At 37.4% G+C, this 15275-nt stretch overlaps 1 long non-coding RNA gene across 1 annotated transcript; it reads left to right on the top strand.

Moving 5' to 3' along the window:
* Nucleotides 1-9654: 9654 nt before the first annotated feature.
* LOC116719313 (uncharacterized) lies at nt 9655-10499 on the top strand. The gene is made up of 2 exons (XR_004339167.1): nt 9655-10021; nt 10181-10499. It is a non-coding gene; the product is annotated as an uncharacterized LOC116719313 (long non-coding RNA).
* The last annotated feature ends 4776 nt before the right edge of the window (nt 10500-15275 follow it).

Raw genomic sequence — 15275 nt, 5'->3', positions numbered from 1 at the left:
ATCTGTCTGTTTGTCCATCCATCCATTCATCTATCTGATTTTTTAAAAACCAATTTTAAATTGACTTGAATCAGCAAAAACATGCATGATTAAACCATCAAACCTAATACTTTAGAGATAGAAAATAACTTCAAAACAATTATTTTCTGGTTGTTTGGGTTTTGTTTGTTATTCCCTGAACTTGCAAGATTTCTCACACTAATTTGAAGTTAACAGTGACGTGCAGTGAAACTGGTCAGGTGATAACTTTTATGGAGTCAAATTCTACAAATACAAAATAGAAAGGAACATGAAATAGAAGCTTATATCTCAACTTTGAACATAATTGAGGCATATAGTTGTTTTAAATGTTTTTAAATGTTTTAATCATTTTCATACTGTTTAGTAATGCAGTGACAAGAAGTTCAAATATCATTTTTCAAAACATTTCTTTTTGTCTCATATGTCCTCAAATTACAAACTGTGTAAGCTCTAATCTATATTTGTACATGAAGTCCATGTGCCTATCCTTCTCTATGAATATATCTATCTAGACATGGTAGAGATGACTTGCTGAACATCTCACATCAATGTCGTTAAAGTCAGATAAAATGCAACACTGTTCAGACAGCTTTGAAATGCTTTAACAATCGGATACGTATGCGACTTTGTTCCATTTATGGAAGGGGCACAGTTTGGATTTATTTGTTGGGTGAAAAGATCTGAACTGGGCGGTTCAGACTGTGGTGAAAAAGTTGGATATTTGTTAAATATGGGCAAGAAGAAGTGGCTCTGAGTCGCATTCACCTGATGTGTGAATGTAGCCTATTAGGAGCAGAAAGTCCCAAACTGAGCTTTGAACCCCCATCATATGAAGGAAGGTCCTTTTAAAAGACACATTAAGAAACATGAGGTCATGTAATGGAATTTACTGCACGTCTGTTCAGATGTGAGAAACATCTTCATTCTCTCCCACCTGCAGTCCTAACTTTAATTTTTTAAGACTGGACTAATTCATCTGTCTGGTTGCTGGTAGCAACTGATGTGATATCATGCTGGTTTTATTTTAACTCCCCTGGCAACTTCTTCAGGTGATTCACATCAAAAATTGTCCTTAATGGTTCTGGTTGAATAATAAGCAAAAAGCAACAGGAAGTCTTCGGCCCAGAGTGCGCTCTCACATTTTTCCCTGCGCTCATTTTTTTGGGTTTCTCATTAAAATGATTGAATTAGATGAATATTAGGATCAAAGGTAAGCTTGTGAAACCTCATTGATGTAGATGTGCTCCAGTGTAGTCTTTCACTAACACAGACTTGATTGTTAAAGTCTTTTGTTGCTTGTCTACACTTTTATAATGACTAACAAGACTCAAAGACTGATTTTTTTTCCCCTTTTCAAGAGGAGATTCAGTCAAAAACATTTGAGTTTTCCCCATTTTGTCACAACAAAATCCTCAGTGTATTTTATTGTCATTTAAATAGGTCAACACAAACCAGTGCAGTACTCTTAGGTTGGAAGACAGTGGATACAGTATATTATACTTTACATAAATAAAATACAATACATACACTTTAAAATTGTGGTGCACAATTCTATTCCGCCCAGTGAGAATACCGTTTGTAGATGTAGAGCCTTAGAGTGCGTCTCTCCCAGCTACACATCTGGAGACTGAATCTTTGCCAATTATTTTTCCTAAATAATGAGCTGAGTTTGGATGGGAAGCTTCTGTAAAAATTCCACTTCCAACTCTTGCTACAGATTTTCATTTGGACTAAAATATGTAAACTCTGGTGGCAACAGATGGTTCAGTGGTAGCATCTACTGTTCAGTAGAGACCCACCAAATACTTTAAAGAAAGAATACTTTGACTGGGCCATTATTATGTAAAATCACCTTTTTTTTTAGCTTTACATCATATTATAAAGTTGTTCTCATTCAGAATTCCCAGCAGTAGGAATTAGGATTTTCCATAGAATTGATTTTTTTTCTGCATCCCTACTGGAAAATACATAGTACTGTCCCTTTAAGAGAGCACTGTGGAATGCTCTCACAGGGCGACTCTAATCAATACATTGGTGACTTAGTATATGATTGAACTGTGTTTTATTTAGGGGCATCAAAGTCAAACAGGATGAAAATATACACATGCTATTCTTTTCAGTTTAATTTCAAAAACCTGTTAAAACCCTGGCAATTCATGCTCTACCTTGTATTTTATTGGGATGTGTTTTGAAGCAACACACTGAGGTTTGTGGCCGCAACGTAAACTTATTGGGTTGTGAACACCTTAGCGAGGCACCGGCGGTTACCTGTCGATCTTCAGAGAAACCCAAGGTTTATTTTTTTCGTTCCGCCTCGGACAGCCCAGCAGAGTCATGGCAGAATTATCGGACCGTGTCTCAATATCTCCGGGAGAGAGCAGCTCACAAGGATAAAGTGGATGAAGCGGCGATCAGCTGTCCCCGCCGGACGCAGGGTCACACAATCAGAGCATGAGCCTCTCTGACAGAAGCGTTGCACAAGCCAAGGATTTCGCCGAGCCTCGTGGGGCGAGACACACCATGATGAAAATTCCTGGGAGTTTTTGACATTGAGCATTTGTTTGTCCCCATAACAGGCGACTGAACGAATAGACTGTGTTACCTTCAAACATTATTACTGCAAGCTTCATAAAGCATTGAAACAAATAGAGGAATTCCTGAGGCGTTTTCACAGTGTTGAGAGAAACAAATACATAAAACACACAAATCTTCGGTTCAGTCTGATGAAGATTACAGTGTGAGAACTACTTGTATAGACGGCCATCTTGTATTGATCTGGCAGTAATCCATGCGTCGCAGAGTGTGATGGAGGTGTGCTGAACCTTTCAGCTACATGAGTTAAGTCCAAATATTCAGTAATTTACTAAAGACTCAGGCAGAGGGCTTCCTGACTTTGAGTTCATGGTGTAAATAAAGCTTCAACTTACTGGTAGAAAACATTTGAAATAAGTCTATTAATTCATTGTAATGATTTTAACATTATTTTCAACATTATTCATAGTAAGGGGGGAGATATGGACATAAAGTTTAATCACAATATTTTATAGCACTTTTGTGATAACAATAAAAGTAACAATAAGAAATATTTATTACTTATTCTTTTACATAGGGTCACTAACACTGCTCTTGGAAAAAAATCTGTAATATGCTTTTTTTGGACAATAGTTTCATAAGGAAGCGTGATTTGTATGACTAAACTGCTCACAGTTTATTCATATTTATAACTTTATTGATATTTATTGATGCTCTCAATGAAAAAACTGTAGAATTTTTTTTTAATTAACAATCCTGACAATTTTAGGGGGATTTCAAATATCATTTAAAATTTATCATGTGGAAATTATCATGTTAACAAATTTATTACAATAAATGATAAACGGTACGATAAATGCCCACTTGAAAATAACACCTACTGTTTTCTACATACTATCCAAGTCATCAGCTGAATATTTTTGTGCATTTTAAGCCTTTTTGTGCTTTACTTTAAAACACTGCATCATAAACCTCACATCTTCATGAACAGGCAGCATTCTAAGTAACTTGTGAGGCTTTAATTGCTCAGTGCTAATGAGAATAGTTGTTATTGCCTCAAGAAAAAACATTTTCTGGGAGTTAATCAGGAGACACTTTTTCCGTTAGCTCCACTGTCTGCAAGGTAAAAGGAGCCAAAAAAGCAGCTGGAGCCTGACTCATACAACATTTTATATCCTCCTGTCTCATAGAATCACTTGATGCTTCAAAACACAATTTATGGGGAGCAATAGGACATGAATCAGGATGTCTGTCAACAATTGAATTATAAGAAGAAAGAAAATATATTTCAGTTAATCCATTCAAAACATGAAATTCTTTACCCACAGTTATCAATTACAAGCATTTATTAGTGTTAAATTTGATTATTCACATATTTTCTCCAAAAATTAAAAAGTAAGAAAAACAGAAACCACGGGGTTATGTTACAGTATGGCCACGTTATGGCCAACCAACTTATAGTTAAAACTGCTGATCTGTTTGGTAAAAACAGCAGGTTTTTACCAAACAGATCCAGTCATGTTAATGGAAGATTGAATGGAAAGGAAAACTGTGTTGGTGGCAAAACCCAGTTTGAAGAGTTGGTTAAAAGCATCTTCTGCTTTGAGGTATGGGAGGCGCCACAGCAGCACTTCATATTTGCTGAGAAAAATTGGAACAATAACATAAGAAAATAGGCAATATTTGTCACTAGTTGCTACTTCATAAAAGGAGTTCCTTGCACTAAATATAAGTGCTAAAATATTTGGAGCGAATCAACAGTTTTGGTGCATCATCCAGGAAAGAAAATACAATTGGAAATGCTTGGATATTAAATGGTGAAGAGTAAGAACCAACACTCCATTAGCTATAATCATAATAAGTTAATGCACAACTTCTCCAGATTAGCCTTTAAATATTTGAAGTAAAATGTATGATGATGCTGGGGGGTGTGCCGTGGTGGCGTAGTGGTTAGCGCGACCCATATTTGGAGGCCTTGAGTCCTCGACGATGCCGTCGCGGGTTCGACTCCCGGCCCCCTACGATATTTGCCGCATGTGTTCCCCCCTCTCCTTCCCCGTTTCCTGTCAGCCTACTGTCACATAAGTGACACTAGAGCCCACAAAAAAGACCCCCTGGAGGGGTAAAAAAAAAAAAAAAAAAAAAGTATGATGAGGCATTCAGGTGTCTTCTGAAAGCATAAATCTTGCTTGTGCAACCCAAGTGTTGAAAACTCCTACATAAATGCAGCATCTTTGCCTTTTGTTATTTAAGAGTGAAAGACATAAAATCAGTAAAAAGCCCCAGAATGTTGTAATTATAATCATTTCTTGCTGAATTGTTTTAAATAAACTTTAGTGTCTAAATCTTTACAAGTCGCTATGTTACAGTGCTTTTTCTAGGAACAGCAACAAAATCTATTTTAAATGTTTTTCTTCCTGAATGTAAAAATTATGTAAAGCAATTACAAATTAAGAACCTCATGTGAAAACTAAATGCTTTCAAATGTGCCATTATGATTTTGTTTGCTGTGTTTTTCTTGCTGCTGTAAATTAAGAAACCAATAAAAAGTTGACTAGTTTAAAGCTTCACAGGCAAGAAATGATAAGAACACATTCAACAGTTGTATAATTTTTGGAAAAAACCCAACTTGTCACCGTTCTGTGAACCTAAAAGTGATCTAAATGCATGTGGGGCAATCTGCTGGTGTTCTGCGCTGGAGCACGTGGCTCCAGTGGGAATGCACCTCAACCCAGACATTCGCAACTGGTTCAGATTTAACAAGCCTGTTTGATAATGTGACTTTTCTCCTGTTGACTTTTTTTTTTTTTTTTTTATTCCTGAAAAATCTAGGTCGGAATAATAAGGACACAGCAAATCTGAATTGCCTAACAAGGTGAATTTCATGTATAGTGAGCAACGTGACAGTGACTGTGAGGGCAAATAGTCTGACACCAGGTGAGCTGGAGTCAGTTTGTTAAAATTTAACAAGGCTGCTGCACCGGCAGTGAGTCTCCAGTCATCAGTCCGTCTGTCTGCCTGCGTGTGACAAAGACCATCTCAGATGCCCCTGATCAGATTGTGACAGACTTGAGGAAATGATGTCCCTCACCAGCATCCCAGTGAGTCAAAAAAGTTGTACAATGTAGGAAGTAAAACATGACTTTTGTTCAAACCAAACTGTGACATTTTGTCTCAACAGATTCCCAAACTTCTTGCAGATGTTTTCAGATTCATTCAAGCTTTTGGATGAACCATAATGCTACAATCAGGATATTAAGCTGCCAATACAGTGTTTACATTACTAGTTTATTTACTTTGGTCCAAGTCAGGCACGTGCAGAGGGGGGGGCTGGGGGTGCTTGAGCACCTGCCCTTTTTGCTCCTTGCCCTAAAGTGCCCTTTTGGTCCAATTTTTTTTTTTTTTTAAAGTTAATTTCCCAAGCCCTCCTCTGATATGTACTAAAATTATTATTTTTTGTTGTTGTTGTTTTTATTTAAAGAAAAACAACATAATAAGCCCTTCGGGTCACCTTGTTACCTTTGACCTTTTGTCTGTGACGCATGACGCAGCTGCCTCCCGCTCAGTCAGTGAGACTGTGCAGTAGCTTACTGCGGAGCTCAACGTGGAGGAGGAAGGAAGGAAAAGTAAGGAAAAACTGTTCTTATCTATCGATTCAGTATTTTATCATACAAACATTAGGCTGTTGTTGTTGTCCTATTAGCTAGCTGTTAGCTAACGAGTTTGGTAGCAAAGCAAGATAACTAAAAAGCTTCTTCCCTGTATCGCTAATGATAGCGGTCATTCTTCATTATTGCTGATGGGGCCACATCAACGATCCAAAACCGATCATCTCTCTATAACAGGGGTGTCAAACGTACGGCCCGCGGGCCGGAACCGGCCCGCCGAACGATTTAGTCCGGCCCGCTGGCTAAATGCATTATCATTATTCAACAACGATTATTGAAAAAAACATGTACTTCGTTTAATTTAAAATCTGCAATTCCTATATTATCCACGAGGGGCGCTGTGTTTTATTCAGAGTGGACAACATGATGCAACACTGCATCGGAACTAACAGCAGATGGCAGCACTGAGCTTCAGGTCCTGTAAACGGCTTCGATTCTATTGCTTTACCAGCTTTTTACTTTGGTCCTGGCAACCTCATCAACAAAATGTCTTTGTCAAAAAAGAGAAAGGTAGTCACAGAGTGTCGGATTTTTCAAGAAAAATGGACTTCTTCTCATTTGTTCACGGAGGTGAATGGAAAACCCGTGCGCCTTGTGTGCCTGCAGCAGGTTTCGGTGCTTAAGGAATACAATATTCGGCGCCACTATGAAACTCAGCATGGCGAAAAATACAAGCACTTTAACGGAGAACTGAGAAAACAGAAGATAAATGAAATGTTGACGGGTTTGAGGAAACAGCAATCTGTTTTCACCCGGAGTCCAGAGGCCAGTGATGCTGCGGTGAAAGCCAGCTAGCTAACTGCTAGCCAAATAGCGTTAGCATCAAAGCCTTACTGTGAAGGAGAGTTCGTCAAGAACTGCATGCTGAAGGCTGCCGAAACTGTGTGTCCTGATCAGCGACAAGCTTTTGCCAATATTAGCTTGACCAGAAATACCGTGGCAGACAGAATTTCGGAACTATCGGCAGATTTGGAAACCAACTCAAACGCAAAACGGAGTCATTTCTCGCATTTTCTGTTGCAATTGATGAGAGTACTGATACTGCGGACGTCTCTCCACTGGCCATATTCGTTCGTGGAGTTGACGAGACGTTGACTGTCACAGAGGAGTTTCTTGAGTCGGTGCCCATGACCGACACCACGACAGCTGAAGACATTTTCCGCTCCGTTGTTGGAGCGCTGGACAGAGTCGGGGTGGACTGGTCCCGCGCCGTAAGCCTGGCTACTGATGGCGCGCCGTCAATGATTGGGAAAAAGACAGGTGTTGTGACCAAGTTCAGAGAGAAAGTACAAGCTGCAAATAAAGGGGGTGAGTTTTGGACATTTCATTGTATTTTGCATCAGGAGGCATTTTGCTGCAAGTTGTTAAAAATGGATCACGTCATGGAGGTGGTTGTCCGAACTGTTAATTTCATCCGAGGCAGAGCTCTCAATCATCGTCAGTTTGACAGCCTTCTCAGTGAATGCAACATTGCCCATGGTCTACCATACCACACTGAAGTTAGATGGTTAAGCAGAGGTGCTGTGCTGAAGAGCTTCTTTGATCTACGTGGGGAAATTGGACAGTTCATGGAGAAGAAAGGTAAACCTGTTCAGGAATTACAATGCCCGCTATGGCTGCAGGACCTTGCATTTATGGTTGATATCACAGGACACTTGAATAATTTGAACAAAATGTTGCAAGGACGCAAAAAAATTGCAACACAGTATTATGACGCCATATGTGCATTCAAGTCAAAGCTGACGTTATGGGAGACGCAGACGGCAAGCGGGGACCCTGCTCATCTTCCCTGTCTAAGAGATGTGTGCGCAGCAAGCGTTGACCGTGATGTGAAACGGTACAAAGATACGATTTCAAGGTTGCCGAGTGAGTTTGAGAAAAGATTTCAGGTATTTAGCGAACTTGAGACAGAATTCTCAGTTTTTCGCTCACCATTCACAGTCAGAGCTTCTGATGTGCCCGTTGGCATGCAACTTGAAATCATTGATTTGCAGTGTGATGTGGAATTGAAGGACAAATTTGCATCAGTTGGCTTGGACACATTTTACAAGTATCTCCTACCAGGATATCCTAAACTGACAGCACTGGCTGTGAAAATGTTGTCCATGTTTGGGACTACCTACCTTTGTGAGCAAATTTTTTCACTAATGAATATAAATAAAACAAAGCTGCGCTCAAAGCTCACACATAAGTACTTAATACTTAAATGAGACTCTGAAATTGGCTGCTGCTCAGGACATGAGGCCTGATATTGATGTACCTGTCCAGGCTAAAAGATGCCAAGTTTCAGGGGCAAAAACTGAGTAAAACTAAATCCTATGGAATGTTACTGTCAACGTTGCACTATTAAAAATTACAGCTTTGAATATTTGCTGAATTAATTCTGTTAAAGTTAGTGCTAGTCAGTAACAGATTTACAACAAAAGAGTTTTGTTGAGTAAAGTATTTCTCATGCATGCAATACATGCCATGTATGTAAGTTTTTCTATATGTATAGATTTTATGCATCAACAAGAAAGGTGACAAATGTACTTAATCAAATATCTGTTTAAAGCAGCTGACACTTAAGATTTCAAATGTGTGAAGCCAGACAATTTGTTCAAATTGATTCCCAGATGTGGAAAATTGATCTTAAATCATTTATTAATTTTTATCTGTTTGATGTATTATGTCATGCAGGACAGTATTTTAAGTTCCAAAAACTGTGAATAAATGTTTTTGCAACATTGTACAATCACTGTGATCAGTGCTTATGCATAATGCACTTAAAAAAATGTAAAAGTAGTGTTGAAATTGCACATGCTTTTCTTAAAAACTCTGAGCTTTTTCATAATATATTTTGTAAAAGTGAAATTTGTTTAATATAAAAATCAACAAGTCCACTTTTACTAGTTCTATTTAATCTTGCAATGAGTTTACTTGTGTGGCCCCCTTGAGATCAGATTAAGCTGTGTGCGGCCCCTAAACCAAAATGAGTTTGACACCCCTGCTCTATAATGAATATATGTCCGATTATCTAATTTCCTTTGCTGCATAATGTATATTAATTGCATTTATTCTGGCATTAGGTTAATGTATCTTGAAGGGGAATAGAATTTACAAAACTGCTTGAATTATAATGATTTATTTTTTTTAAACAAAAAGTTTTATTTTAATTTTTTTAATTAAATAACTAAATTTTGTCTTGTTAACTTAAAAAGTTCTTTGCAAAACAAACTTTTATTTGCACACATCAGAATTCTTTTGTTGCAATTTTCGGCCCTGCCAACGACGTCATGTGAGAAGCAAGCAAAACTTTGAATCACAAACAAAAACTTACAATAGCAAGAAAAGATTTATGACATGAGCAAATAAGTTTGTTCACAAATAATTTTTCTCACTTTGAGACATAAATCTCTGATTTTAATTTTTAAAAAAAAATTTTAAGCAAAACTTTTGTTTAAAAATTGTTTCAATTCAAAATGTATTGATCACAATTGTATTTTATTTAATTGAGGTTATTATTATATTTTTAATAGAATAATTGTGAAACATATTGAGCTCCACAGCAGAGGCCTCCTTTTCTCTGAAATTAATATTATGTTGTGCTAAGGACTGAAAAACATATTGGTTTAAACACAAAGGTAAATAATTGGTAGTGTGGTTAATACAGTGTTCTTATCATAATTCATTATGTTTTGCTTTTTTCAGTTCAAAGATGCCACGTAAAGAAAGACGGCAGAAACAAAAAAGAAAAGAATTGATAGATGCAGCAAAAGGTAGTGGATTGTTGACCGACTGGGTCAGAACGAGTACTGCAGGTACGAACAAAAAAAAAAAATGTTCTTAACATTATCAACATGTAACTTTTGGTAGTGAACAATATATTTAATATTACAGGGCATTTGTTGTGTTTTTCTTATGCTAAGATGTACTAAATTTAGGTGTAGAATAATGATTAGTTTGTTTCTTGCTCCCAGATGGACAGAAGGAAAGTGATAGATCAGAGGAGGAGACAAAAATGCAGTCAACAACACAGGAAGACAGGCAAGGAGAGGGACAACAGTCAGAAATAAACACTATGGATGAAAATGCAGAGCAACAAGTCAGAGAGAAGCCATTCATATTTTTAATGGACCTTCCACACCCAAATGACCCAGCACATGTCTTGCAATTCAACATAAAATATGATGAAGCATTTATCCAAAATTGTGTAAACCAAGGACCATGCCAACCAGAGCTGTCATTTCCTAAAAATGAAGAAGGAAGGTCTTTTCAGAATAAATGGTATAAGAGTAACCCATGGCTGGAGTATTCTCCCAGTTTAAATTCCATGTTTTGTTTTAGCTGTCGTGTTTTTTTGAATGAAGAAAAGCACATGTTCCGCAAATCATGGAAGACAATAGGATTAAACAGATGGAACAAAGCATTACAGAAAATTAAAGAGCACAGTGGATCAGAGTCCCATATGTGTGCTATGGTAAAGTGGAACACTTTTCAGAAAAAATCCCTGGAGGCAGTTTTGGAAACAGGTAACCTTCAATCACAAGCTGCAAAAGACAATATTTATATTTTTAATAGTGTAATTCTGTAAAGACAAAATATGTAAATCGGAGCTAAACCATCAGCTCTGATTGACATATTTTGCTAAATTGCGGGTTTGAATATTGCAATACTTTCCTATAACAAAATAGACCTGCAGAAAGAAATTACTAATAAAATATCTAACATATGCATAGTGTTATGCTCCATATAGAGTTTTTCCTTAGCTTATATTGTATGTCTCACAATTTTGTAATTTATCATTTTTATTAAGCTCTGAAAGCTGTGTGGTTTTGTTAATAGTCTTTCCTAGAATGCGGTTAGATGTGCCCTTTTTTTTTTTTTTGAGCACCTGCCCTTTCAGTGGTCTCTGCACGGGCCTGGTCCAAGTTGATTTTTTTGTTGGTTACATTTTCTTCAAACTGGTCTTACTGCAAAGTGTTCCTGATGCCAAAAAAGGCAATAAAATGTTTCTTTGTTCATAAGTAAATAGTTGAGTTACTCGTTGTAGATTATCATGAATAAGCCTCAAACCACCCAAATAGCCAAGGTGGCGTACCACTACTTCCTGTACATGCGTATTTTACACAAAGCAATAATGGTATTGAATCCACTTTGTCGCCATCTAGTGGTCAAAAATTTACTCAGTTATGTCTAATAGAAACAGGAAGATCGAGCCAAAATATTGATAATATCGATACCAAGTGTGTATCAGTACTGGATCGATACTAGCGCGGTAAGACCAATATTTTAGTTTCAGATTTCCTCTTAAAATGTTAGTTTTGGATCACAGTTTCTCAACTCTACTGTAAAAAAAGACTTTGCTTTGATTTGCTCTCAAAAGCTATTTATTTGCTCTGTTTATCTAGAAAACAATGCATACAAAATTGTTCTGTTTTTATGTGGTTTCTGTTTATCATGTAAATATGTTATTATTTACATGATCATATATTATTTTGTAGACAGCTACATACTTTATGTAAATGCTGTCATAGGTTCTAACGAAATAATAAAAAAAATCCACAAAAATGACTAAAGATCAAAGGTTTGATGATATTTAAATAACAATTGGTATCGGAATAGATGGTACTGGCTCGATATTTACTTAGTATTTTGTCAATATCAAAATATGCAGTACTGCACACATCTGATGCCTAATTTGATACTTAACACCTAATCTGTGTTTTGCCGGTGCTATATTTAAATTAACAATTTTTACAAAATTTATAATATGCTTAGCAGCAAAACAAATAATAAAATATTATTTTTTTTAATTATTGTAAATAAATTCAGGCATTAACAGCTAAATCACAGTTTTATTCAAGATATAAAAAAACAACAACAAAAAAATAACATTTGCCACTAAAAAAGAATCTTGAATCCAAAACCAAATTCAGCAGGATTTGCCATTTGCATTGGATGGACAGATTTTCTTACAATCTCCAATCCTCATTGTCTGGATGTCACAGAGAGCTATTTAAAAAAAAAAAAAAAAAAACATTTTGAGACTAATTAACATAATTTTTTCCAGGGTCCTTATACCGTTCCCTGAGAGACCAACGCCCTGGGCGGTGAGCCATGTCGTCCATATTAAAAACTACTTCTGATATTGATAAATGCTTTTTAAAGAACCTAACAAAAATGACTTCATAATGTTTAAGATGGAAACTTGAACATTCATTACGTATCTCCAAACGTCCCGCATGTTAACTGGCTAATTGACAGCAATGAAGTGTGACGATGAGCCTCAGCTGCATGCAGTGAATGCACACTGATGTCTGAACCGTCGCTCTGCCAGGAAGCTTCACTATAGGAATCCTTTGTCCCTAAGAGAGAATAATGACAACACACAGATAAAGGGAAGTCGCCACATTTAACAGCATTAAGCCACTCTGTACCAGATGAATTAAAGCAAGAGAAAGAGGATAAGAAAGGGATGAGAGGGAGAGAAATTGACAGCGAGGCTCGCAGAGAAGAGCAAGGCGGTGAGAAATCAGAGGATTAATCCGGACTACTACAGAGGGATTAAATCATCCCCTCGCTGAACATTTTGCTGGCTCTGTGTAGCAGCCGGGGTTAAGCACACCGTTCTCTCCTGACCACCGTATTCCTGCCGCTCCCCTCATCCCGGCCACCTTTCCTCCGTTTTTAGTGGCATTAAAGACAGGGAAGTCTTTAATCGGTGGAGCAATGTAGTCGGGAAAGCCTTTGCAAAGGATGGACACAGATTCAGACAGAAGTGCTGAACAGATGGAGTGTTGGGCTAATAGATGTCAATGTTTCTGATAATCTGATGTAGAGGAGAGGTAGCAGAAACTCTCATTGATTTCCCTTGTGGCAAGTGTCTCAGTGAGGGTAAACCCGTGGAGTTTTGGAGTGTGGGGATGGATGTATGCACGCACACACACACGCCTACACCCACACACGCACACACCCCGAGAGAAACAAATCAGACTTGTGATCCTGTATCAAAATCAAAAGTGACAAATTCAGTTTCTTAAATCCCCAAATGAGCTGGTTAAACTGTTTTAGTAAATAGTTCAGTTTTACATCAGTACATGGAGTTTGAAGTCTATTTTTACGCTAAACAGAATCAGATTTGACACGGTAATCCGTTTTATGCTGCTGTGATGCTCTCCAGATTGGTACTCAACATGGTTTCAGGTAACAGAGTCTGATTAGATCCTGCTGTCAAAGTTAATGTATTCAAAGACCAATAGGAAACAGAGTGGTGAACAGTGAAAATTGTTTTATCAAATTTCAGTATCAGAATCAAATATATTGGCTACATATTTTTACACACAAGGAATTTGACTTGGTTTTGTTGTGGTTAGGAAAAAATTAAAGCAAAGAGAGAGAAAGAGAAAAAATTGAAGTAAAAAGAACGCATACAAAAATAGAGATCAAAATAAAGTATCACAGTAAATAGTAAATTTAGAAAAGGATCTGTAGAATTCGGATCTACAGACTAGCAGTGTAAGAACAGAGAGTAGACATTAAGTAAACATCATTGCAGATGGTGACATTTCTGTGCAAATGAACATTTCCCTAAGTATTAAATATTAGCTAGAAATCAAATTAGCTTTATATGCAAGATGAATATAAAGACAAAAACCAAGAACTAAGATAAAACTGTGAGGTAGGGAGACTAGAAGAGTACCAAACCTTGATAATTCAATAACTGGCTACATTTTTAAAAAATGACTTTTTTTGCAGAAAACTGCAGTGAAAAGGTGAGAAACAGCAGAAATAATGATGATGAATAACAGTTCCTCCTATCCATTCATTGTCTTCTGTCAAGCAGGTAACGTCTGTTCTAGATTCTCTCTCGGTCTGGAAAAACCTCAAAAATTTCAGATGACCCAAATGTCTCATCTGACTACAATCGGCAACTCTGCCTCCTGCTAACCTGAGTACAGCCATCATCCAACTCACTGTTCACGTTTTGGCCCAAAGCTTTCTTCACCATAGCAAACCAGAGTAGCACTCAGAATACCGCAGACAAGACCCCAATATATGTAGACCTCAAGACTACTAGGCATTAGTAGCAGTGGTACTATGTGTAGCAGGGCTATGCAATAAAATACTTACAATATCTATCAAGATAGGCACATGATCAAAGTCAAAAGAAAATAAGTCAGATTGAATTTTGATCATCTCACTGATCTCTGACCCAGAACCGGGCTGCATTCTGGGGATGTAGGCAGAGAAAAGGCTTTAGTCCAGCTAAGAAAGGCTTCTAGCTCAACTAACTCACTGTTTGGTTAGCTAGCAATACTTTGATGTCTAACATGCGCAGTAGCAGTTTCATGTTTCCCCCAACACAGTTGGCCGTACTTATCTCCTTGGAGGTTTGTGCGTACTTGAAGTGGACTCAAAGTGGAGGTCTGCACCAATGATACATTTTTACAACTAACAACGCAAACTCAGTGACGCACCGACTTGCACAGCAAACTCCTCTGCAGTAAACACTGTTCAAGTCAAAAAGCTTAGAGTCAGGGCAATGAGTCGCAAAGACTCTATGCAGCACTGACAGCTGGCTGCTCCAGTGGAGAAGAAAGGGGCTAGGCGTCCAACTAGCTCATCAAGGTAGCTAGTTCAGATTCAGATCGTGGGAAATGAAGAAAAAGTAATCTTTTAATTTTACCAAAATGCTTTCTCTGTAAATGTTATTAATGTTAAGACGAGGCCTAGTTTGAATCCTGACTATAATCACAGAGAATCTGTGGTAGGAGATAAAGATTAGGGTGCTGGCGAGGAGCCCTTTGAACCTCAAAGACTTGGATCTCATCACCACATATAAACCATCGAAACAGCAGTGGCAACATGCAAAGATGTTAGTCAAGAATAATATAGATACTGTAACTCCAGTAAAGACTTTCACATTTATTATTGAGAAGGGTAAAAGACATTTTTATCAATTTTTAAAGAAGTGTAAATAAAAACATCTCTTTCCTCTCTTTTGTGAGACTCCAGTCTCAGATTCTTTTGGAAACAAACTTCATGGTTGAATGAACATGATTCCAAATGGCT

Source organism: Xiphophorus hellerii, chromosome 1 (assembly GCF_003331165.1).
Source record: "Xiphophorus hellerii strain 12219 chromosome 1, Xiphophorus_hellerii-4.1, whole genome shotgun sequence".
NCBI classification, from domain to species: domain Eukaryota; kingdom Metazoa; phylum Chordata; class Actinopteri; order Cyprinodontiformes; family Poeciliidae; genus Xiphophorus; species Xiphophorus hellerii.
Note: the sequence above shows the minus strand (reverse complement) of the source record. Positions and strands in the feature narration are given on the sequence as shown.